The sequence below is a fragment of the Bufo bufo genome, chromosome 3, assembly GCF_905171765.1.
Source record: "Bufo bufo chromosome 3, aBufBuf1.1, whole genome shotgun sequence".
In the NCBI taxonomy this organism is placed as follows: Eukaryota; Metazoa; Chordata; class Amphibia; order Anura; family Bufonidae; genus Bufo; species Bufo bufo.
The window spans coordinates 233,227,657-233,251,614 of record NC_053391.1 but is presented as its reverse complement, the minus strand read 5'-3'; the positions used below and the strand labels follow the sequence as shown (position 1 = coordinate 233,251,614).

Here is a 23,958-nt window from a genome sequence, read left to right as displayed (position 1 = left end):
GACATGTGAATTAGGGCTTATGATGAGATCTAAATTCCCAAGCTGTTTCATTCTTGCAATCTGATTTAGTTTATTGATTCTGAGACTGTGGGAATGTATATTTATTTCCATTATATTGGAATAAGAAGGTGTGCAAAATCAAACAGGGTTTTTACTAAGCATAAGGGTTCATTCACATGACCATATGGTCGCCGTGATTCTGTTGAGGACCACAAATAGTGGTCTGCAATGTACGGGCACCGGCCTTGTGAATTCCGTATTGCAGTGAGTACCAATTGACTTCAATGGGTCCGTGATCAGCAAGATATGGCGAAAGATAGGACGGACTCGAAGCACGGACTCGAAAGCCCACAGAAGTGTTTCGGAGTGGGCTTCTGATCCGTGCTTGCACTCCGTAAAAGATAGGAAATGTCCTATCTTTCGTCATATATTGCAGATTGCGGACCTATTTTCAAGTCAATTTGTGGTCCGGAATATGGGCATGGAGCCCTTACGTTCATGTGAATGAGCCTTAAAGGGGAAAATTTATCCCAGTCTATGATATCCCCTGTTCTGCCAGAGGAAGTGCCTAAGGTATGATGAGAGGCAGGCCTTGTCATAAATTAGGTGTATGCTCTGGCAGTCCATGCGCCTAAATTAAAATCTACAGCAGCTCATTGCTGTTGCAGTTTTCGGTCTTCATTTATGCCAGAAAACTGGAATAAATGAAGATTATTGTGGTGGGACTTCTGGCCACAACCCTTCCTGCCCTCACCATGCCCCATTTTGGAAAATGGTGAGGGTGGCATTTAAAAAGTCCAGAAAAATGGCATGGGGAAATGGTAAGGTCCCCCCAAAGTCTCTTCGGGAATATTAGCTGGGAGCAGAGAAAGAACTTTTTCAGGAGAAGCACCTAGCTCTGTGTTGCAAAGCACATTTATGTTATGAAAAATCTGTTGCCAAAATGTGTGGATCTCAGAGCATTCTCTCCAGATGTGCAAAAAGGTTCTTGTATCTCACTTATACCTCCAATAGGTCTCTCTAGTAGTGCTGTACTGTTTTAATCTAAATGGGGTGAGATAAACAGCGCTTCTCAATGCAAACATAACATTGCTGATCACCTGCTTAGGCTAGTTTCACACTAGCACTAAAATGTTCAGAGGAACAGCCTGCTTGAGTTCATCACATCCGGCATAGCCGGAAACTGCCGCAGCATCACCATTGACTATTGACTACAATGGGACCTGGCAGGGATCCAGCCTGTTTCCGCCATTAGTGCCAAGATTCGGCCGGACAAATAACATTGAAAGCAGCATTATTTGTCCAGCTGAAGCCCGGCACTAATGCCGGAAACAGGCCGGATCCCATTATAGTTAACGGGCTCCGGTGGGGAAAGGTAGTTTACAGCTATGCCGGATACAATGAGCTCTGTAAGACTGTTCCTCTGCTGAAACAACCTGCTGGAACATTTTGGCGCTAGTGTGAAACTGGCCTTACGCAGAAGTCATGGGAAATGCCACAATAATTATGAATATTACCATCATTATCTTATCTCACTGAATATTCATTTATACTGATGAAAAAAAAAATAATCTTATTACTGTGTATATTCTGACCATACAGCAATGCACTCTCCTAAACATACAGGGACATTGCTGGGCGCAGTCATTTTTTAAGGGCACTGTGATGCGATAGATATTGAAGGAGACACCATCTGTGTGGTACTAGTATTTTAAGGAGGACTGTTTTCGCAGTATAGTATTTGGGAGCACAGTGGGCACAATATTGGGGGTGGCAGGATGGGGTGTTTAGGAGGTTGGAGGATGATGAGAAAAGTAGGAAACTGAGATGTCTGTTTGTCAAACTCTGCAGAGACGAGAGATGGCTATAAGAAATAATCATGGCGGTCTGGTCTGAATAGAGAAGATGAGGAAAGAGAATATCTACATCAGAGGAGACATCAATGGCTGTAAGAGTTATTTTAGGGGAGCAGCATGGAGCCTGCAGGGGGTACGGGGCCCCCGTTCTCGTTTCTACCGCTGGGACCTCCATTGATCTGATAGTTATCCCCTATCCTGTGGATAGGGGATAACTTGTACCTACCGGAATACCCCATTAACATGGTTAACCACACTCACTTTTCCCCCCACTTTTCAATACTGGAGTGAATGGTCTCACAATTTTTGCACAAGTGACCCTAAAAAGTCACAAAGACCCTATTTTGTGACTTTTTGAAGTAAAAATTCTGGGGGCAGGACTTGATAAACTCCCCCTTTGTATCTGTAAATTGTAATCCACAATGGCAACAAAATAGCGGTCATTTACTAAAGATTGGAATTTGACAGTCTTAGTAAAAATCCTAGTGGTGGAATATCTGACCAGTTTATTTAGAGGCGCACACTTCTTAATAAGTTTGCATCTTATGCTGTCCGGAACTGCAGTAGATTTCTGGTGTAGTGTAATATGCGGCAGTTTTCTGGTGCACATGTTCTTAAATGATTAATGCTGTGGAGCCCCTGCCAGCGGCCCATCTTCTCCTGCCCACAGCCCTCCCCTTTTTGGAAAAGTAGCAAGAATGTTGGAAAAAGTCAATAATTTTGTTGCAAAATTTGCGATTTTTCTACACCAAAAAACTGGCGAAAAACATTTGTACTCCTAATCTCTGTATAAGTCTGATACTGGCTAGTTTTTCAGGTAATGGCCTGTCCTGTCTCAGTCTTTCAATGGTTGCTCCGTAGACATACATGGGTATTGACCCCCTGCAAAGCTACTTAGGCCTCTTTCACACGGGCGTGACGGATTCAGTCTGGATGTGTTTAGGGTGAGTTCAGTGAAACTCGCACCATTTTGAAAGCAAGTTCAGTCAGTTTTGTCTGCGATTGCGTTCAGTTCTTAATTTTTTTCCGTGCGGGTGCAATGAGTTTTGATGCGTTTTTCATGCACGTGATAAAAAACTGAAGGTTTACAAATAACATCTCTTAGCAACCATCAGTGAAAAACGTATCGCACCTGCACTTGCTTGCGGATGCAATGTGTTTTTCATAGAAGTGAATGGGGCTGCGTGAAAAACGCATTGAATCCGCAAGCAAGTATATAGAACATACTGCGATTTCAACGCAACGCACCAGTGATGCGTGAAAAACAACGCTTATGTACACAGACCCATTGAAATTAATGGGTCAGGATTCAGTGCGGGTGCAATGCGTTCACGTCACTCATTACACCCTCGCGGAATACTCGCTCATGTGAAAGGGGCCTTAGTGTCTGGATGTCAATGGAGGCTCTATCTGCTGTGTTCCTTACTTGTTGGTGGTACACTATGTGCTCATTATGTTTACCTCTCTCAATTGACTATCACAGCACACTATCCAACATGCTGGCTCTTCCACTGCCTCATGGCGGTACTCTTGGGGCAGCTGCCAAATGATTAGAAGGCTGCCGATGCCTTCCCACAGGTACTTGGTTCCCTTGGGTACCTCGAGGCACCTCACTGCTCCAAGAGCATCTCCCAGAGACACAGCTCTCTTCTCTAGTGCTTCATTTTGGTCCCACTGTACTTCCATACTTTCAGTCACTCCAAGTTTTCTTCCCTCTGGAACAAGCAACCCTTTTTATATCTCCCCATAATCGTTTACATTTCTCTTCTTCATGTGAATTAATGAAAAGACATTTGCAATAATTGACATGAAGTTGCTTCATATTTTATTCTGCAGCAGCATTTAACTTGAAGGCTTTTATAACACTGACTAATGTTTTTCCAGAATGCCGAATAGTATCTGGATAAAGGATGTCTGCCTTACACCACTACACCCACTTCATTGATCGTTCTAGCCTTCTTCAGCCCTGTTATGGTTTTAAACTTGACACTAGCGCTGAAATGTTCCGGCAGAGGAACAGCCTGCCTGAGTTCATCCTATCCGACATAGCCAGTAACGGGCGCAGCACCACCAGGTCACCAGACTATAATGGGACCTGGCAGGGATCCGGCTTATTAGTGCCAAGATTTGGTTGGAAAAATACTGTTGCAAGCAGCGTTTTTTGTCTGGCCGAAGTCCAGCACTAATGCCGGAAACAGGCAGAGGAAAGGTAGTATCCAGCTATGACGGATACGATGAAATCCAGCAGACGGTTCCTTAGCCAGAAGGGCCTGCCAGAACATTTTGACGTTAGTGTGAAACTAGCCTTACACAGAAGCCACTGGAAATTCCACAATAATTATTAATATTACTGTTATTATATCTCATTGGATATTAATTTATACTGATGAAAATAAAATCGTATTACTGTGTATATTCTGACCATACAGCAATGCGCTATCCTAAACATACATTTATTTTTATTGACTTTATTCTGTGCAGAAACTCAGCAAAATGTCACCCCCAGACCCAGTGACCTGGAGAACCTACCATCCACATTACATCCCAATCACACAGTCCTGAATCCTGAAACATCTAAATCTAGAGCTGAACAAGGTATTTTATTATTGTACTGATCAAGATTACTAGGACTGTTAGATTTTGTAGACTGATAAACTGAGATTTTTATGTAGAAAACACAACATGGCGTCACTTTATAACAGCTGACAATAATCAGACTGGTGGAGCAACTATTGTCCTGTCATCTGTTGTCCCTGCAACTGCTACAAATAGTAACCAAGGTTAGTATGTTATCTTTCTGTAACACATAGTACAGATAATGCCTTTTGATATTATATGGAGTATAACATAACTCTATATATTTGTATTGTCCAATAGCGACTTTTTTTTCTAAAACAAATTGACAAAAATTGTCTTAATAAATTGCTAAGAATTGTCTTTTTGTCTTCAAAAAATTACAGGAAATTGTCTTCTTGTCGTCAAAAATTGTTGAAAATTCTCTTGTTTCCATTATTTCTAAAAAGAACCTGAGCCACTACTAAGAATTGTTGCTGTGTGCTTGGCCTCTCAGGCAGCCAAGCACATTTGCTTTGCTCAGCTCTATTAAAATTATTAGGAAAGAGCTGGTTGCCTGCTATGAGACATTCTGTTTCCCTTTTTGAAAGGAGACAGAAGCATGTGACAAGTATCTTGTTATGCAAAAGTACTGATTGAACGGTTCAAAGCTACCACCAGGGGAAAATCTTATTATGAAAAAGCATTGATTGAACAGTGTGAAGCTACCACTTGCATTCTCCTAAACATACATTTATTCTAATTGAGTTTCTTTATTCTGTGCAGAATCTTACCAAAACATCACCCCCAGACCCAGTGACCTGGAGAACCTACCATCCACATTACACCCCAATCACACTGTCCTGAACTCTGAAACATCTAAATCTAGAGCTGAACAAGGTTTGTTATTATTGTACTGATCAGGATTACCAGGACTGTTAGATTTTGTATACTGATAAACTGAGATTTTTGTGCAGAAAACACAACATGGCGTCACTTTATAACTGCTGACAATAATCAGACTGGTGGAGCAACCATTGTCCTGTCATCTGCTGTCCCTGCAACTGCTACAAATGGTATCCAGGGTTAGTAAGTTTTCTGTAACTGTATCATACAGAGCTAGTAATAGCAAAGTAATAGCTAGTGATAGCATATGTGTATTTTCAAGCCACTGGTAAAGCCCCATTCACACGGCAGTGTTTTGGTCAGTGATTTCCATCAGTGATTGTGAGCCAAAACCAGGACTGGAGCCTCGACAGACATAAGGTATAAGGGAAAGATCCTGTTCTGTGTTTAGAGCCTGGTTTTGGCTCACAATCACTCATGGAAAACAATGACTGTGTGAATGAGGGCTCATGCACACAAGCATGTGTGGCCTGTGACCGTGTTGCGGCCCACAAGAGACGGTCCACACTGCAAAAATATAGGACAAGTTCTATTTTTTTGCAGTGCAGAGGCAGGGACCAAAATCCCACGGTAGAGCTTCATAGTGCTTCCATGGGCTTCCGATCTGTGCCTCCACTCTGAACCACTCCATATCTTGAGGATTGCGGACCCATTCAAGTCAATGGGTCCACATCCGTGATACGGAGCACACACGGCCGGTGCTTGTATATTGCAGACCTACTGTTTGCGGTCCACAATATGGGCACGGACAGGCTATGGTCATGTGCATGAGGCCTAAGTAGGGTGGCCACTGGCTTCACCCTAGAAAGCTGGATTTCACCAGCCACGCCCTGAAACCGCTAAACCACGCCCTGTTCTTTCACGTTCTTTGTTAAGCCACTCCCCCGCTCTGTTCAGCCACGCCCCATCACTGGTAAAAAATGGTGGGTGGGAGAACTTTCAGACCAGAAGGTGGGCTGGGGGCAGCCCTTGGTGCTTCTCTCACCCTCAGTCAGCCACAGGGAGCCATGTCTGTGGGCTCTAGTGACTGACTGGAGGTGAGAGCCTCAGACAGTTAATATGCTGCTGCAGCTCACGCTCACACAGCGCAATGCTGCTGTCTGAGCGTGAGCTACTGAAAAAGAGGACATCCCTGTGTCCGTCCAGAAAACCGGAATGCGCAGCCTAAAACCGGACATCTGGCCACCCTAGGCCTAAGGCATAATATAGTGGAATATATCAGTTCATTCCTACCCACAAGGATAGACACACATCTTAATCATTCTATTATCATGGAGCAAGTTTGGTAATATGAAATGTACAAATCTAAATATCAATAGCTGAAATATCATGAAAACAGTAAGACATATATGCAGGAAGAGCTTTGCTCCAGAACATCCAGTAGGTGGCAGACTAGTAATAAAGAATATATACATTTGCTATCTCCACTACAGACAGCGGCCAAGGTTGGTTTCACTAATGTGTTCTAATATAAGTAATATATGTTGTGCGTATTCTGTGATGTTTATAAAAAAAAAATGTTGGTGACAATATGACTAGAAGTCACAACAGTTAAATCAGACATATGATACTCATATTCATTTTTACATTCCTTCTCATCTCTTTGTGATCTGCAGCACTGTATCCCTGCATAACTGCTGCATATACAGTTTACATTGTATACTGTATAACTGTTTTACTTTTGAGCAACTGGTGGAAACCAGTCATGCAACCAGGATACAGTGGCACATAGGGGGAGATTTATCACACAGGGGGAGATTGATATCCCCTGCGCGGCCAGAGGAGGCATCATAAATTAGGCTGCTTTCATACTTGCGGCAGAGTGATCCGGCAAACTGCATGCAAACGGACAGCATTTGTAGACGGATCCGGATGCGGATCCGTCTCACAAATGCATTGCAAGAACGGATCCATCTGTCCATTTGTCATACGGACAAACGGATTTGTTTCTAAATTTTTTTCACATTTTTAAAGGTCTGCGCATGAGCAGACCAGAAGGACGGATCCTGCATTGCAGTATTTTTAATGCCGACTCCTGCACTAATACATTTCAATGTAAATTAATGCCGGATCCGGCATTCCGGCAAGTGTTCCAGAATTTTGGACGGAGATAAAACCACAGCATGCTGCGGTATTATCTTCGTCCTGAAAAGTCAAAAAGACTGAACTGAAGACATCCTGATTAGAGTTGAGCAGACACCTGGATGACCCGAACTTGACCCCGAACCCGAACCCCATTGAAGTCAATGGGGACCCGAACTTTTAAACACTAAAATGGCTCTAAAAATGTCACGGAAAGGGCTAGAGGGCTGCAAATGCTAGCAAAATGTGGTTAAGAGCATGGCAAGTGCTCTTCAAACAAATGTGGATAGGGAAATGACTTCAAATAACATAAAATACGTACAAATTTATGTAAAACATAAAACTAATAATCTTGATCTAGGAGGACAAGGTCCATATGAAGTGGGATGTTGAGGAGGCGGTGGATGTGGCGGTGTAGGTGGAAGTGGCGCTGGCGGAGGAGGAGGATGTGGCGGTGTAGGTGGAAGTGACGGTGGAGGAGGAGGAGGTAGCCTACACTGCTTTTTGGTTTTAAATTCATTTTTATTTTTTTAAATTCGGGTACACCCCAAAACATTGGGAAATATAGGCCATGTGCCCAATTTGGAGACCCAAAAGTTGCAGGGAGCAGAACCATCAGTCAGTTCGTGTACAAACATACTGCCCCACCATGTCGCACGTCCCCGTGATGTTCACGATCCAATTGGATATCTGCTCTATCAATTTTCGATGTTCTTTTCTGAGCCTACCATGTTAATCACGGTTAGCGGCGAATCAGGGTTCCACGCCGGAGAGGGAGCGTGAGAAAGAGAGACCACATCCAAGGTAGATAAATGGATTACATTTTTTTTTAAGAGCGGAAATATGGGAAAAGTTATTGAAGCGCAAATGTGGGACAAATTATTGAAGCGCAAATGTGGGACAAATTATTGAAGAGCAAATGTGGGACAACTTGTTAAAATTTAAGCATTGAATGAAAGGAGGTGGCGCGCATCAATTAAAGAAGAACTTCTGAAATTTTATTCCCTGTCACCTATGCAGAGCAGGGGTTTATTCACGTCCAAATTTGTGAAATATCAACCCAAGAATGTAACAGAAAAATTTGTGAAATTTATTAACCTGTCTACTTGGTAGAGCAGGGGTCTATGACACCCAAATATTGGTGAATTTTACCTGAAAATGTAACAGACAAATTTTGTTTTTGTTTTTTTACCTGTCTACTAGGAATAGCAGTGGTACATCACACCCAAAAATTGGTGAATTTGACCCAAAAATGTAACAGACAAATTTGTGAATTTTTTTAACATGTCTACTAAGTATAGCAGTGGTACATCACACCCAAAAATTTGTGAATTTCACCCGAAAATGTAACAGACAAATTAGTGAATTTTTTTAACCTGTCTACTAGGTAGAGCAGTGGTACATCACACCCAAAAATTGGTGAATTTCACCCGAAAATGTAACAGACAAATTAGTGAATTTTTTTAACCTGTCTACTAGGTATAGCAGTGGTACATCACACCCAAAAATTTGTGAATTTCACCCGAAAATGAAACTGACAAAGTAGTGAAATGACATAAAATAAAATACATACATAAAATACGAGTTTGAGGAGGCGGTGGACGTAGCGTTGTAGGTGGAAGCAGCGTTGGAGGAGGATGAGGTAGCCAACACTGGTTTTTGGTTAAATTATTATTTTTTTATTAGGGTACACTCCAAAAGAGTGTGAAATATCCAAAATACAAGAATGAGCAATTGCGCTGTAGTATAACAATGGCTCGTTAAGGCCGGTATATATGTCTATTCTGCACAAGGTACAGACAAGTCCTGTGGGATCCATGCCTGGTTCATTTTAATGAACGTGAGCTAGTCCACATTGGCTGTGGACAGGCGGCTGCGCTTGTCTGTGATAACGCCCCTGCCGCGCTAAACACACGTTCAGATAATACACTGGCTGCAGGGCAGGCCAGCACCTCCAAGGCGTAAAGGGCAAGCTCAGGCCATGTGCCCAATTTGGAGACCCAGAAGTTGTATGGGGCAGACCTGTCATTCAGTACATGTAGGCGTGTGCACACATACTGATCCACCATGTTGGTGAAATGCTGCCTCCTGCTAAGACGTTCCATATCAGCTGGTGGTGCTGGTTGTTGTGGTGTGCTGACAAAGCTTTTCCACATTTTGGCCATGCTAACCCTGCCTTCTGAGGTGCTGGCGGTGCCCCAGCTGCGTTGGCGACCTCTTCCTCTGTCTTCGCCTTGTGCTTCCACTGTGCCCCCGATGTCAGATGGGAATGCAACCAGCAGCGCGTCTACCAGCGTGCGCTTTTACTTGCTGTCACGGGGTTCCGAAGGTGCACTCGGTCCCCCATTGCCCGCAGAACTGTTGCTTAGCTTTTGGAATGAGGTTCTGTGTTTGACCTCATTCCCAGGGCGGCTTTACTAGCTGGGTGGCTCCTTGCTCCTAAGTCTGCCTTGAGCGCCGAGCTGATCACTCGGTGCTCGACTGGTTGGTCTGTCGGTCATGTGACGCTGGCCACGTCACATGACCCTCACTCCCCACTATAAATACAGGCAGCCTGCTGGCTACAGGTTGCCTGTTAATTTCTAGGTTCCTGGTATTTGTTGGACTGCTGAATACTTACCTGATCCTGTTCCTTGACCATCCTTTTGCCTGATCCTCCTGTACTGCGCATCCGTCCTGGTATTGTGACCTCGGCTCCCACCTGACTACTCTCTTAGGACTCCTCTTGTACTTCTCTGCTCTCCTGGTATTTATGACCCCGGCTTCTCCTGACAATTCTCTGCTTGCTCCATTTGTACTTTGCAGCTTTCCTGGTATTGACTCGGTCCGTTCACGTCCTGTTGTTTGTCTGTCTGTCATCCCTGTACTTACTCCAAGTTAGGGATTGCCGTCCAGTTGTCCCCTGTCATTAGGACTCGCGAGGCAAGTAGGCAGGGCCAGGAGTAAGGGTGGAGCGCAGTGGTCACTTCCCTCCCCCCTGTGTGTGTGTGTACGCGACCATTACACTTGCGCATCTTACGATCACGCCCCAGTGAGGGAATTAAGGACGGTACATTGTCCTTGTAACGGGGATCCAGCAGAGTGGCCATCCAGTAATTAGCACAAGTTAGAATGTGGGCAACTCGGTGGTCGTTGCGGAGACACTGCAGCATGTAATCGCTCATGTGTGCCAGGCTGCCCAGAGGCAACAAAAAGCTGTCCTCTGTGGGAGGTGTATCGTTTGTGTCCTCTGTATCCCCCTAGCCACGCACCAGTGATGGCCATGAGCTGGTCTGGGTGCCACCCTGCTGTGAACATGGTTCCTCTTCCTCCATCTCCTCCTCCTCATCCTCCGCCTCGTCCTCCTCCAGAACTGTGCCCTGCCTGGACAATTGTGTACCTGGCGTTTGTGGGTGCAGGAACCCACCCTCTGAGCCACTTGTGAATGACTGGCCGGAAACCCTACGAAATGATCCCTCTTCCTCCTCCTCCTCCTGTGCCACATCCTCTTCCATCATCGCCAGCAGCGTTTATTCAAGGAGGCATAAAAGTGGGATAGTAACGCTGAGAATGGCGTTATCGGCACTGGCCATGTTGGTGGAGTACTTGAAACAGCGCAACAAGGAACACAGGTCTCGCATGGAGGCCCAGTCATTGGTGGTGAAGTGGTGCTGTTCCGCAGAGCGACTAACCCGTGCGTGCTGCAGCTGAAACTCCACTATCGCATGCTGCTGCTCGTACAGTCTGGCCAGCATGTGCAAAGTGGAGTTCAACTTGTGGGCACGTCGCATATGAGGCGGTGAGCGGGAAGGCCCGATTTACGCTGCAGCGCTGACAGGCGAGCAGCAGCAGGGTGAGAACGCTGAAAGCACGCACAGACGGCCCGCACTTTCTGCAGCAGCTCTGACATATCGGGGTAATTTTTAAGATATCTCTGCACCACCAAATTCAGCACATGCGCCAGGCAAGGGATGTGCGTCAAACCGGCTAGTCCCAGAGCTGCTACGAGATTTCGCCCATTATCGCACACTACCAAGCCGGGCTTGAGGATCACTGGCACCAACCACTCATCGGTCTGTTGTTCAAGGCCCATCCACAGCCCCAAACAGATACATTTTAAAACTTCCTGCTGACATTTACCCCTGGCTGTGCTGAAGTTAGTGGTGAAGGTGTTACGCTGAGCAGATGAGGAAGCGGAGTAGGAGGAGGAAGCAACAGGAGGCAAACTGAAGCGCCTTGCAATCCTCAGTGGTGGAAGGACATGCGCCAAACTGCTATCCGCCTCAGGCCCAGCCGAAACTGCATTTACCCAGTATGCTGTTATGGAGATATAACGTCCCTGACCGTGCTTACTGGTCCACGTAACCGTAGTGAGGTGCACCTTGCCACAGATGGCGTTGCGCAGTGCACACCTGATTTTGTCCCCCACTTGGTTGTGCAGGGAAGGAATGGCTCGCCTGGAAAAGTAGTGGCGGCTGGGCACGACATACTGTGGGACAGCCACCGCCATAAGGCCTTTAAAACTCTTCGTCTCCACCAGACGGAATGACAGCATTTCAAAGGCCAGTAATTTAGAAATTCTGGCATTCAGGGCTAGGGATCGCGGGTGGGTAGGGGGGTACTTCCTCTCCCTCTCCAGTGTTTGGGAGATGGAGAGCTGAACGCTTCCGTGGAACATTGTGGAGATGCTTGGTGACCCAGGTGGTGGTGTTGCTGGCAGATCCTCTGTTTGCGGGGTGGCAGGTGGCATTGTCACTCCAGAGGTGGATGAAGAGGCCGAGACTGCAGCAGAAGAGGAAGCAGGAGGAGCCAGAGACCTTTCTTGGTTTTTCATGTGTCTACTCCACTGCAGCTCGTGCTTTGCACTTAGATGCCTGGTCATGCAGGTTGTGCTCAGGTTGAGAATGTTTATGCCTCGCTTCAGGCTCTGATTGCACAGCGTGCAAACCACTCGTGTCTTGTCGTCAGCACATTGTCTGAAAAACTGCCACGCCAGGGAACTCCTTGGATCTGGCTTTGGTGTGCTCGGTCCCTTGCTGCGGTGGGCAGTAGCAGGCGTACTGTCTAGGGGACGACCGCTCCGTTTTTGAACCCTGCTCCCTCTTCCGCTGTGCTGGTGGCTCTGTGCAACCACCGCCTCTTCATCCGAACTACATAGGTCACTCGCATGACCTTGATTCCATGTGGGGTCGAGGACCTCACCGTCCTCCACATCATCTTTCACCCAGTCTTCACCCCTGCCCTCCTTGTCAGTCTGCACACTTTCGAAAGCCCCAGCAGTTGGCACCTGTGTTTCGTCATCATCCGAGACGTGCTGCGATGGTCCTCCCATGTACTCATCTTGAAACATAAGTGGTTGGGCATCGGTGCACTCAATCTCTTCCACTTTTGGGGCAGGGATAGGTGGATGGCCCTGGGAAACCCTGCTAACAGAGTTATCAAAAAGCAGAAGAGACTGCTGCATGACTTGGGGTTCAGACTGCTTGGCTGATTTGCAAGGGGCTGAGGTGAAAGACTGATGGACATCAGCTGCCCATTTGCCCAAAATGGTTGTTTTTCAAATAACTGAATAGAACCACAGTATCTAAAGTGTGTATCTCACAATGACATATGCAGCAAAGGCTGCAAAATTAAGTTTTTAGCCCAAAATGGGTGTTTGTTTAATAACAGAATATGACAGCAGTATATAAACCTTGAATTTCACAGGTTTTGATGCAGCAAGGGCTGTAAAATTGTGTACTTTGCCCAAAAAGGGAGTTTTATTAATAGAAGAATATAACCACAAGATCTAAAGTGTGTATCTCACACGTACAGATCAGGACTAGGCCGCAATTAAAGTTTTTTGCCCAAAATGGATGTTTTTCAAATAACTAAATAGAACCACAGTATGTAAAGGGTGTATCTCACACGTACTGATCCAGACTAGGCCGCAATTAAAGTTTTTGGCCCAAAATGGTTGTTTTTCAAATAACTGAATAGAACCACAGTATCTAAAGTGTGTATATCACAATGACATATGCAGCAAAGGCTGCAAAATTTAGTTTTTTTCCCAAAATGGGTGTTTGATTAACCGCCTCCAGACCGCCTAACGCAGGATCGCGTTCCGGAGGCGGCAGCTCTGCGCAGAGTCACGCATCTATGCGTCATCTCGCGAGACGCAAGATTTCCTGTGAACACGTGCACACAGGCGCGCGCGTTCACAGGATCGGAAGGGAAGCGAGTGGATCTCTAGCCTGCCAGCGGCGATCGTTCGCTGGCAGGCTGGAGATGCGATTTTTTTAACCCCTAACAGGTATATTAGACGCTGTTTTGATAACAGCATCTAATATACCTGCTACCTGGTCCTCTGGTGGTCCCCTTTGCTTGGATCGACCACCAGAGGACACAGGCAGCTCAGTAATAAGTAGCACCAAACACCACTACACTACACCCCCCCCCTGTCACTTATTAACCCCTGATCACCCCATATAGACTCCCTGATCACCCCCCTGTCATTGATCACCCCTTTGTAAGGCTCCATTCAGACGTCCGTATGTTTTTTAAGGATCCACGGATACATGGATCGGATCCGCAAAACACATACGGACGTCTGAATGGAGCCTTACAAGGGGGTGATCAATGACAGGAGGGTGATCACCCCATATAGACTCCCTGATCACCCCCCTGTCATTGATCACCCCCCTGTCATTGATCACCCCCCTGTAAGGCTCCATTCAGACGGCCAAATGTTTTTTACGTATCCACGGATACATGGATCGGATCCGCAAAACACATACGGACGTCTGAATGGAGCCTTACAGGGGGGTGATCACCCCATATAGACTCCCTGATCACCCCCCTGTCATTGATCACCCCCTTGTAAGGCTGGCTCCATTCAGAGGTCCATATGTTTTTTTCGGATCCACGGATACATGGATCAGATCCGCAAAACACATACGGACGTCTGAATGGAGCCTTACGGGGGGGTGATCAATGACAGGAGGGTGATCACCCCATATAAACTCCAGGATCACCCCCCTGTCATTGATCACCCCCCTGTAAGGCTCCATTCAGATGTCCGTATGTGTTTTGCGGATCCGATCCATGTATCCGTGGATCTGTAAAAAACATACGGACGTCTGAATGGAGCCTTACAGGGGGGTGATCACCCCATATAGATTCCCTGATCACCCCCCTGTCATTGATCACCCCCCTGTCATTGCTCACCCCCCTGTAAGGCTCCATTCAGACGTCCGTATGTTTTTTACGGATCCCCGGATACATGGATCGGATCCGCAAAACACATACGGACATCTGAATGGAGCCTTACAGGGGGGTGATCAATGACGGGGGGGGTGATCACCCCATATAGACTCCCTGATCACCCCCTGTCATTGATCACCCCCCTGTCATTGCTCACCCCCCTGTAAGGCTCCATTCAGACGTCCGTATGTTTTTTACAGATCTACGGATACATGGATCGGATCCGCAAAACACATACGGACGTCTGAATGGAGCCTTACAGCGGGGTGATCAATGACAGGGGGGTGATCACCCCATATAGACTCCCTGATCACCCCCCTGTCATTGATCACCCCCCTATAAGGCTCCATTTAGACATTTTTTGGGCCCAAGTTAGCGGAAATTGTTTTATTTTATTTTTTTCTTACAAAGTCTCATATTCCACTAACTTGTGTCAAAAAATAAAATCTCACATGAACTCACCATACCCCTCACGGAATCCAAATGCGTAAATTTTTTTAGACATTTATATTCCAGACTTCTTCTCACGCTTTAGGGCCCCTAAAATGCCAGGGCAGTATAAATACCCCACAAGTGACCCCATTTTGGAAAGAAGACACCCCAAGGTATTCCGTGAGGGGCATGGCGAGTTCCTAGAATTTTTTATTTTTTGTCACAAGTTAGCGGAAAATGATGATTTTTTTTCTTTTATTTTTTTTCTTACAAAGTCTCATATTCCACTAACTTGTGACAAAAAATAAAAACTTCCATGAACTCACTATGCCCATCACGAAATACCTTGGGGTGTCTTCTTTCCAAAATGGGGTCACTTGTGGGGTAGTTATATTGCCCTGGCATTCTAGAGGCCCTAATGTGTGGTAAGTAGTTTGAAATCAAAATCTGTAAAAAATGGCCGGTGAAATCTGAAAGGTGCTCTTTGGAATGTGGGCCCCTTTGCCCACCTAGGCTGCAAAAAAGTGTCACACATCTGGTATTGCCTGACACTTTTTTGCAGCCTAGGTGGGCAAAGGGGCCCACATTCCAAAGAGCACCTTTCGGATTTCACCGGCCATTTTTTACAGATTTTGATTTCAAACTACTTACCACACATTAGGGCCTCTAGAATGCCAGGGCAATATAACTACCCCACAAGTGACCACATTTTGGAAAGAAGACACCCCAAGGTATTTCATGATGGGCATAGTGAGTTCATGGCAGTTTTAATTTTTTGTCACTAGTTAGCGGGATATGAGACTTTGTAAAAAAAAATAAAAAAATCATCATTTTCCGCTAACTTGTGACAAAAAATAAAAAGTTCTATGAACTCACTATGCCCATCAGCGAATACCTTAGGGTGTCTACTTTCCGAAATGGGGTCATTTGTGGGGTGTTTGTACTGTCTGGCCATTGTAGAACCCCAGGAAACATGACAGGTGCTCAGAAAGTCAGAGCTGCTTCAAAAAGCGGAAATTCACATTTTTGTACCACAGTTTGTAAATGCTATAACTTTTACCCAAACCATTTTTTTTTTACCCAAACATTTTTTTTTATCAAAGACATGTAGAACAATAAATTTAGAGAAAAATTTATATATGGATGTTGTTTTTTTTGCAAAATTTTGCAACTGAAAGTGAAAAATGTCATCGATTAATAACAAAAAAAGTTAAAATGTCAGCAGCAATAAAATACCACCAAATGAAAGCTCTATTAGTGAGAAGAAAAGGAGGTAAAATTCATTTGGATGGTAAGTTGCATGACCGAGCAATAAACGGTCAAAGTAGTGTAGGTCAGAAGTGTAAAAAATGGCCTGGTCATTAAGGGTGTTTAAGCTAAGGGGGCTGAAGTGGTTAAAGAAAAAAAAAAAAAAAACATCCCTGACTCTTGGTAGTGTGAATGAGGTGGTGGAGCAAGCAGGTATGCAAGCTCCCTGTAATACTCGTTTTCTCCTTCCAGCTATGGTGGCGCTAGAATTTTTTGTTGTTGAAGTATTCATTGACTGTGGTGCTGGGGTAAACCTTTTTGATTTTCTTTTTCTTCAAAATCTGGGTCTAAGTACTTGCACTTTAGAAAGAGAGATCTTGGTTTTCGCAATTGATTCTTCCCCTCTTTCTCAAAGGAGTCTCACTTATATTGCTCATGGTATTCAGTTAAGGGTGGGTGATTCACATGTTGAGATCATGTCTTGTTTTGTCATGAAGGACTTGCCCGCTCCTAAAGTCTTAGGTTTACCGTGGTTGACAAAACGTTAACCCAATTATAGATTGGCAAGCAAGACAGATCATTAGTTGGAGTGAATTTTATTCGGACAATTGTCTTGGCACAGCTATCTCTGGTGTGTCTACTACTGCTTTACCTCAGTATCTCTCAGATTTTGCGGATGTCTTTTCGGAGGGTGGGGCTCAGGAATTGCCCCCTCATTGTGACTATGATTGTCCAGTTAATCTCATCCCAGTGGCTAAGTTGCGAAAGTCTCGGCTTTACAATCTTTCTCAACCTGAAAGAGAGGTTATGCGGAAGTATATTGCCGAGAGTTTGGCAAAACGTCATATTAGGCCATCTAAGTCTCCGGTTGCAGTTGGTTTATTTTTTGTAAAGAAAAAGGATGGATCACTGAGACCTTGTTTGGATTTCCGGGAATTGAACCGTATTACGGTCCGTGATCCGTATCCCCTTCCTTTGATCTCCAATCTTTTTGATCAAATTGTTGGAGCCAAGGTGTTCTCTAAGTTGGATTTAAGAGGGGCCTACAATCTGATCAGAATCAAGGAAGGGGATGAGTGGAAAACGTCCTTCAACACACACGGGGGTCATTTTGAGAATCTGGTGGTGCCTTTTGGGTTAATTAATGCACCAGCGGTATTTCAGCGATTCGTCAATGACATTTTCCATCATTTTGTGGGGAGGTTCGTGGTAGTTTACTTAAAGACATTCTAATTTACTCTCCTGATCTGAAGACCCATCAGGATCACGTGAGACAGGTTTTGTCGATCCTTCGGGAGAATAAATTATATGCCAAATTGGAGAAATGTGTGTTTTCTGTGCAGGAGCTTCAGTTTCTGGGATAACTGCTTTCTGACTCTGGTTTTCGTATGGACCCCGAAAAGGTCCGGGCGGTTCTGGAATGGGACCGACCAGAGAATCAGAAAGCTTTGATGCGGTTTTTAGGGTTTACTAATTATTATAGAAAATTTATCTTGAACTATTCTACCATTGTAAAACCTCTGACCGATATGACTAAGAAGGGCGTCGATGTCTCTGTCTGGTCCGATGAGGCATTGCAGGCCTTTTCGGCTATTAAGGAATGTTTTGCATCTGCTCCCATTCTGGTGCAGCCCGATGTGTCTCAGCCATTCGTGGTGGAGGTTGATGCATCAGAAGTGGGGGTTGGAGCTGTGCTGTCACAGGGTTCATCTCCTAGCAAATGGGTTCCGTGTGCTTTTTTTTCCAAGAAGCTCTGGGTCGCCGAGAGGAATTATGATGTAGGACAGGGATCAGCAACCTCCGGCACTCCAGATGTTCTGAAACTACAATTCCCAGAATCCTCTTTTCATTTCTGTGGGCATTACAAGAATAGCCGAGTAGATTTGCATGCTGGGAGTTGTAGTTTCACAACAGCTGGAGTGCCGAAGGTTGCTGATACCTGATGTAGGAGATAGGGAATTACTGGCCATCAAATTGGCCTTTGAGGAATGGCGTCACTGGTTGGAGGGGGGTCTCATCCCGTTACAGTATTTACTGATCAGAATTTGGCTTACCTGCAATCTGCCAAGCATCTGAATCATAGACAGGCTAGATCAGGGCTGGCCAACCTGCGGCTCTCCAGCTGTTGCAAAACTACAACTCCCAGAATGCCCAGACAGCCTACAACTATCAGCCTACAGCATGGCATGGTGGGAATTGTAGTTTTACAACAGCTGGAGAGCCGCAGGTTGGCCAGCCCTGGGCTAGATGGTCACTGTTCTTTACCAGGTTCAATTTTGTGGTTACTTTTCGCCCGGGGGTTAAAAACGTAAAGGCAGATGCGTTGTCTCACAGTTTTCTGAGGGGATGTGATTCAGAGGATCCTGCTCTGATTTTGGCTGATGGGGTGGTGGTCTCCGCTCTGTACCCCGAATTAGAGATGGAGGTGTTGGGAGACCCAGGAGGGGGCTCCTGGTTCTTGTCCCCCAGGGAGGTTGTTTGTTCCTGATGGACTGCGATACAAGGTATTCAAGGAACATCACGATACTGTCCTTGCTGGACATCCTGGTGGTAAGTCCACCTTTGATCTGGTGTCCCGGAGGTTCTGGTGGCCCGGGTTATGTAAGAGTGTTGAGGATTACGTAGCAGCCTGTGAAACCTGTGCATGGTCAAAGGTTGCTCACACTCGACCTTCTGGTTCACTTCTTCCTTTGTCTAGTCCGTCTCGTCCTTGGACGCACTTGTCTATGGACTTTATTACGGATCTGCCGAGTTCCTCCGGGAAAACAGTAATTTTGGTGGTTGTTGACGGTTTTAGTAAAATGGCTCACTTTGTATCGTTAGCTAGTCTGCCCAATGCCAAGACTCTTGCTCAGATTTTTGTTGATAATATCGTGAAATTACATGGCATTCCCTCGGAAGTGGTTTATGATAGGGACACGCAGTTTGTCTCCAGGTTTTGGCGGGCGTTCTGCTCTCGGCTTGGCATTCAACTTTCATTCTCTTCGGCTTTTCACCCTCAGTCGAATGGGCAGACAGAGCGTACTAATCAAAACCTGGAGACCTACTTGTGGTGCTTTGTGGCTGAGAATCAGGAGGACTGGTCCTCATTCTTATCCCTAGCAGAGTTTGCTTTGAATAACCGTAGGCAGGAGTCCACGGGTAAGTCGCCATTTTTTGGCGCATACGGTTTTCATCCTCAGTTTGGTACCTTTTCTGGGACTAGTTCCTCTGGGATGCCAGAGGAGGAGAGATTTTCTTCTGCCTTGTCTTCTATCTGGCGAAGGATCCAAGTGAATTTGGAGAAGATGGGTGAGAGGTATAAGCGAATGGCTGACAAGAGACGTATGACTGGTCCGGACCTGTGTGTGGGTGATCTGGTGTGGTTATCTACTAAAAATATTAAACTGAGAGTACCATCTTGGAAACTGGGTCCAAGATTTATTGGACCTTACAAAATATCTGCGGTGGTCAATCCAGTAGCGTTTCATCTGGATCTTCCGCAGACTTAGAGGATCCATGATGTGTTCTACAGGTCTTTACTGAAGAAATATGTGAAAGCGGTGGAACCATTGCCATTGCCTCCTCCCCCTGTTCTAGTTGATGGAAATTTAGAGTTCGAGATCTCTAGGGTTCTCGACTCAAGAGTTCTTCGGGGTTCCCTTCAGTACCTGGTACACTGGAGGGGATACGGCCCTGAGGAGAGGATGTCGGTTCCGGCTGTGGATGTTAGTGCCAGCCGACTGGTGAGGGCTTTTCACAAATCCCACCTGGATAAAGTTGGGCCGGGGTGTCCGGAGGTCACCCGTGGAGGGAGGGGTACTGTCATGCCCTGCACAGGTTATGTGCGGAGGTCTGCCAGGTTAGCAGCACGTGTGTAGCCTTTTGTTTTTGTTTTGGAGTGAGCTGTTTCCGCCTCCCTTCAGGTGCACTGGGTGGGGTCGTTGGTATCAGTTTAAATTACGCCCACTCCCAGTGTCCTGTGCGGGTTATAGCTTCTGTCTTGCTGAGAGGAAGGAAGGATTTGCTGTTCCTGCTCACTTACAAGATAAGTTGGTTTTGTGTTTCTTGTTCTTGTCTGTCTGGGCTGTTAGAGAGACACCTCCCCCCTCCAGGTCTTGAGGGAGCAGACTGCCTCTTTCCCCCTTTCACCATCTTAGGGATTTTAGGGTATCTTCAGCCCAGGCACGGGGACACGTTCATTCCCACCTTCAGGGTCTGAACGTGGGCATAGAAGTCTAGGGAGAGCTGGTAGGGATTTGTCAGGAGGTGACCTTTATCCCCAGCTTCTTGCCTAGACACTGGTTTGGTTGTTTTCTGTGTATCTTGTATCCTGTCCAGCGTGACACAGAGGCAGACACACAAAAAAATGCCACACTGCTGAGCTTTGCAATGACGGCATTCTGGTGGTGGCAACAGCATGCGTTGATTAGCGTGCTGTCTGGCTGACCCCGGGTGCCGATACATGCTGTCTGACTGTGCCACTAGCTCCTTGCGACGACCTCCCCCTGCTTCCAACTCGTCTCCTCCTCCTCTCTGTCTCCCCATCTGAACTTTCCCCCTGTTCTTCTTCTCTTCGAGCGGGCACCCACATGACATCCACAGACACATCGTCATCATCAACCGCTTCACTTGTATCTGACAACTCAGCAAAGGAAGCAGCAGCGGGTACAACATCATCATCATCACACCGTACATCCATGTGTGTAATGCTGCCTGACTGAGACATATCCCTGTTATGTACATCCTCTGGCAATAATGGTTGCGCATCACTCATTTCTTCAAACTGATGTATAAATAACTCTTCTGACAGATCAAGTGAAGCGGCTGTGGTGCTAGTGTTGGTGGTGGCAGCGGGCGGGTGAGTGGTAACTTGAGAGGTGCCCGAAGCTGAGCTGGATGAGGATGGTGCGTCAAGGTTCCGAGCGGAAGCTACAGAAGATTGGGTGTGCTGTGTAAGCCAGTCAACTATGTCCTCAGAATTTTTCGAGTTCAGGGTACGTGGCTTCTGAACACTGGGCATTATTCTAGGGCCAAACGAAATCACAGCACCATGACCACGACGGGGTGGCCTGCCTCTGCCTGTCATTTTTTTTTTTTATTAGTGGTACTATGCGTGCAAGGTACTGTGCCAGCCTATATGAGTGGTGGGCAGTGGGCACAGTACAGTCTGTGGGCCTGACACACACTGGCAAGCAACTGCAATTATATTACAGAGAAAAAAAATTATGACTTTTTTATCTGCAAGGTACTGTGCCACCCAATATGAGTGGTGGGCAGTGGGCACAGTACAGTCTGTGGGCCTGACACTCCCTGGCAGGCAACTGCAATTATATTACAGGAAAAAATTGAATGACTTTTTTATCTGCAAGGTACTGTGCCACCCGATATGAGGGTAAAAAAAAAAGGTACTGTGCCACCCGATATGAGTGGTGGGCACTGGCAGTGGGCCCAGTACAGTCAGTGGGCCTGACACACACTGGCAGGCAACTGCAATTATATTACAGAGAAAAAATTAAAGGACTTTTTTATCTGCAAGGTACTGTGCCACCCGATATGAGTGGTGGGCAGTGGGCACAGTACAGTCTGTGGGCCTGACACTCACTGGCAGGCAACTGCAATTATATTACAGAGAAAAAATTTAATGACTTTTTTATCTGCAAGGTACTGTGCCACCCGATATGAGTGGTGGGCACTGGCAGTGGGCACAGTACAGTCAGTGGGCCTGACACACACTGGCAGGCAACTGCAATTATATTACAGAGAAAAAATGTAATGACTTTTTTATCTTCAAGGTACTGTGCCACCCGATATGAGTGGTGTGCACACAGTACAGTCTGTGGGCCTGTGGCCTCTCACACACGGGCAGGCAACGGCAATATATATATATAAAAAATTTTAGACTGATGTACCAGCCCTAAAAAGGGCTTTTTCGGGTGCTGTCAGGACGCTGTCATTACAGCAGATGAGTCTTTGAGGACTGGAGTGGACACAGAACACTGGCCTAGCTAACGATTTCCCTATTAATTCAGCAGCAGCAGCACTCTCTCTGCTCTAACACTGCAGCTTCAGAATGAATCTAAGATGGATGCTGTCCTTGCTTTTTGATAGGAGGTGGGAGGGTCTGGGAGGGAGGGTATGCTGATTGGCTGGAATGTGTCTGCTGACTGTGAGGTACAGGGTCAAAGTTTGCTCAATGATGACGTATAGGGGGCGGACCGAACATCGCATATGTTCGCCCGCCGTGGCGAACGCAAACAAGTGATGTTCGCCGGGAACTGTTTGCCAGCGAATAGTTCGGGACATCTCTAGTACCCTACTCAACGGCAGACACTCGGCATCACGACACATGTTTACATATACATACACCATATATATGCAACACACATAAATACACCATATACATAGTACACATACATAAATACACCATATATACCCCACAAACACATACCACCCAACTAAGGAGCTAAACTACCCCCGGACGAAGGCACGACGCAATGCGAGTCGGGGTAGCGCCATCCTGGTTTGCACACAGTATCTTGGGTGAGTTCCATGCAGCAGTTTCTAGGACTTTTATGTACGGGAATGCCTGTGATTTTGCTCCCTGCTACTATATTACTTCAGCCTCCTATTTAACCCGTGTTGATTGTCATTATGGATACTTGACACTTGTTATTGCTGCATCATATATATTATTTGGAACATACCCGTGTAATAAAACAAAAAATTATGTATGATTTAGCAATATACTCTCATACTGTATTTATTCTGTGTGCTGCCAGGATTGTGTTTTACATATTTTGTGATTAATAAAATACTATACTTTTTACATGTACTTCTTGAGCTCCATTATTTGTCTTTTACACATAAATACACCATATACGTAGGACACATACTGTGAGACAGTGACAGGACTGTCTCACATAGGTTAGATGCAAGGAAGGGGTGGATAGTGCGGTCCACACCCCTATTCCACCACAGGTGAGACAAGCTGGAGGCACTCATGCTGGCATAAAGCACCTCCCAGGGTGTCAGTAAGAGGGGGAGTGTGTTACCCGTGGACAGAGGCCTGGAGGCTCTGTGAGTGTGGTCTCAGCTGGGCAAGGCTGAGGGACCATGAGGCTGGAAGATAGCCTGGAGTTGGGGGACAAAGCGATGCCTGGGAGGGTCGCAGGGCCATAGTCAGGTGGACTACTGAGTCCCAATCCCCCACAAGAAACAGAGAAACATAGAAACATAGAATGTGTCGGCAGATAAGAACCATTTGGCCCATCTAGTCTGCCCAATATACTGAATACTATGGATAGCCCCCGGCCCTATCTTATATGAAGGATGGCCTTATGCCTATCCCATGCATGCTTAAACCCCTTCACTGTATTTGCAGCTACCACTTCTGCAGGAAGGCTATTCCATGCATCCACTACTCTCTCAGTAAAGTAAAACTTCCTTATATTACTTTTAAACCTTTGCCCCTCTAATTTAAAACTGTGTCCTCTTGTGGTAGTTTTTCTTCTTTTAAATATGCTCTCTTCCTTTACCGAGTTGATTCCCTTTATGTATTTAAAAGTTTCTATCATATCCCCTCTGTCTCTTCTTTCTTCCAAGCTATACATATTAAGGTCCTTTAACCTTTCCTGGTAAGTTTTATCCTGCAATCCATGTACTAGTTTAGTAGCTCTTC

The 23,958-nt window shown here is 45.8% G+C and overlaps 1 long non-coding RNA gene across 1 annotated transcript; it reads left to right on the top strand.

Moving 5' to 3' along the window:
- The first annotated feature begins 8,673 nt into the window (after positions 1-8,673).
- LOC120993335 lies at positions 8,674-22,732 on the top strand. The gene is made up of 3 exons (XR_005777220.1): positions 8,674-8,683; positions 11,226-11,229; positions 22,590-22,732. It is a non-coding gene; the product is annotated as an uncharacterized LOC120993335 (long non-coding RNA).
- Positions 22,733-23,958: the final 1,226 nt, after the last annotated feature.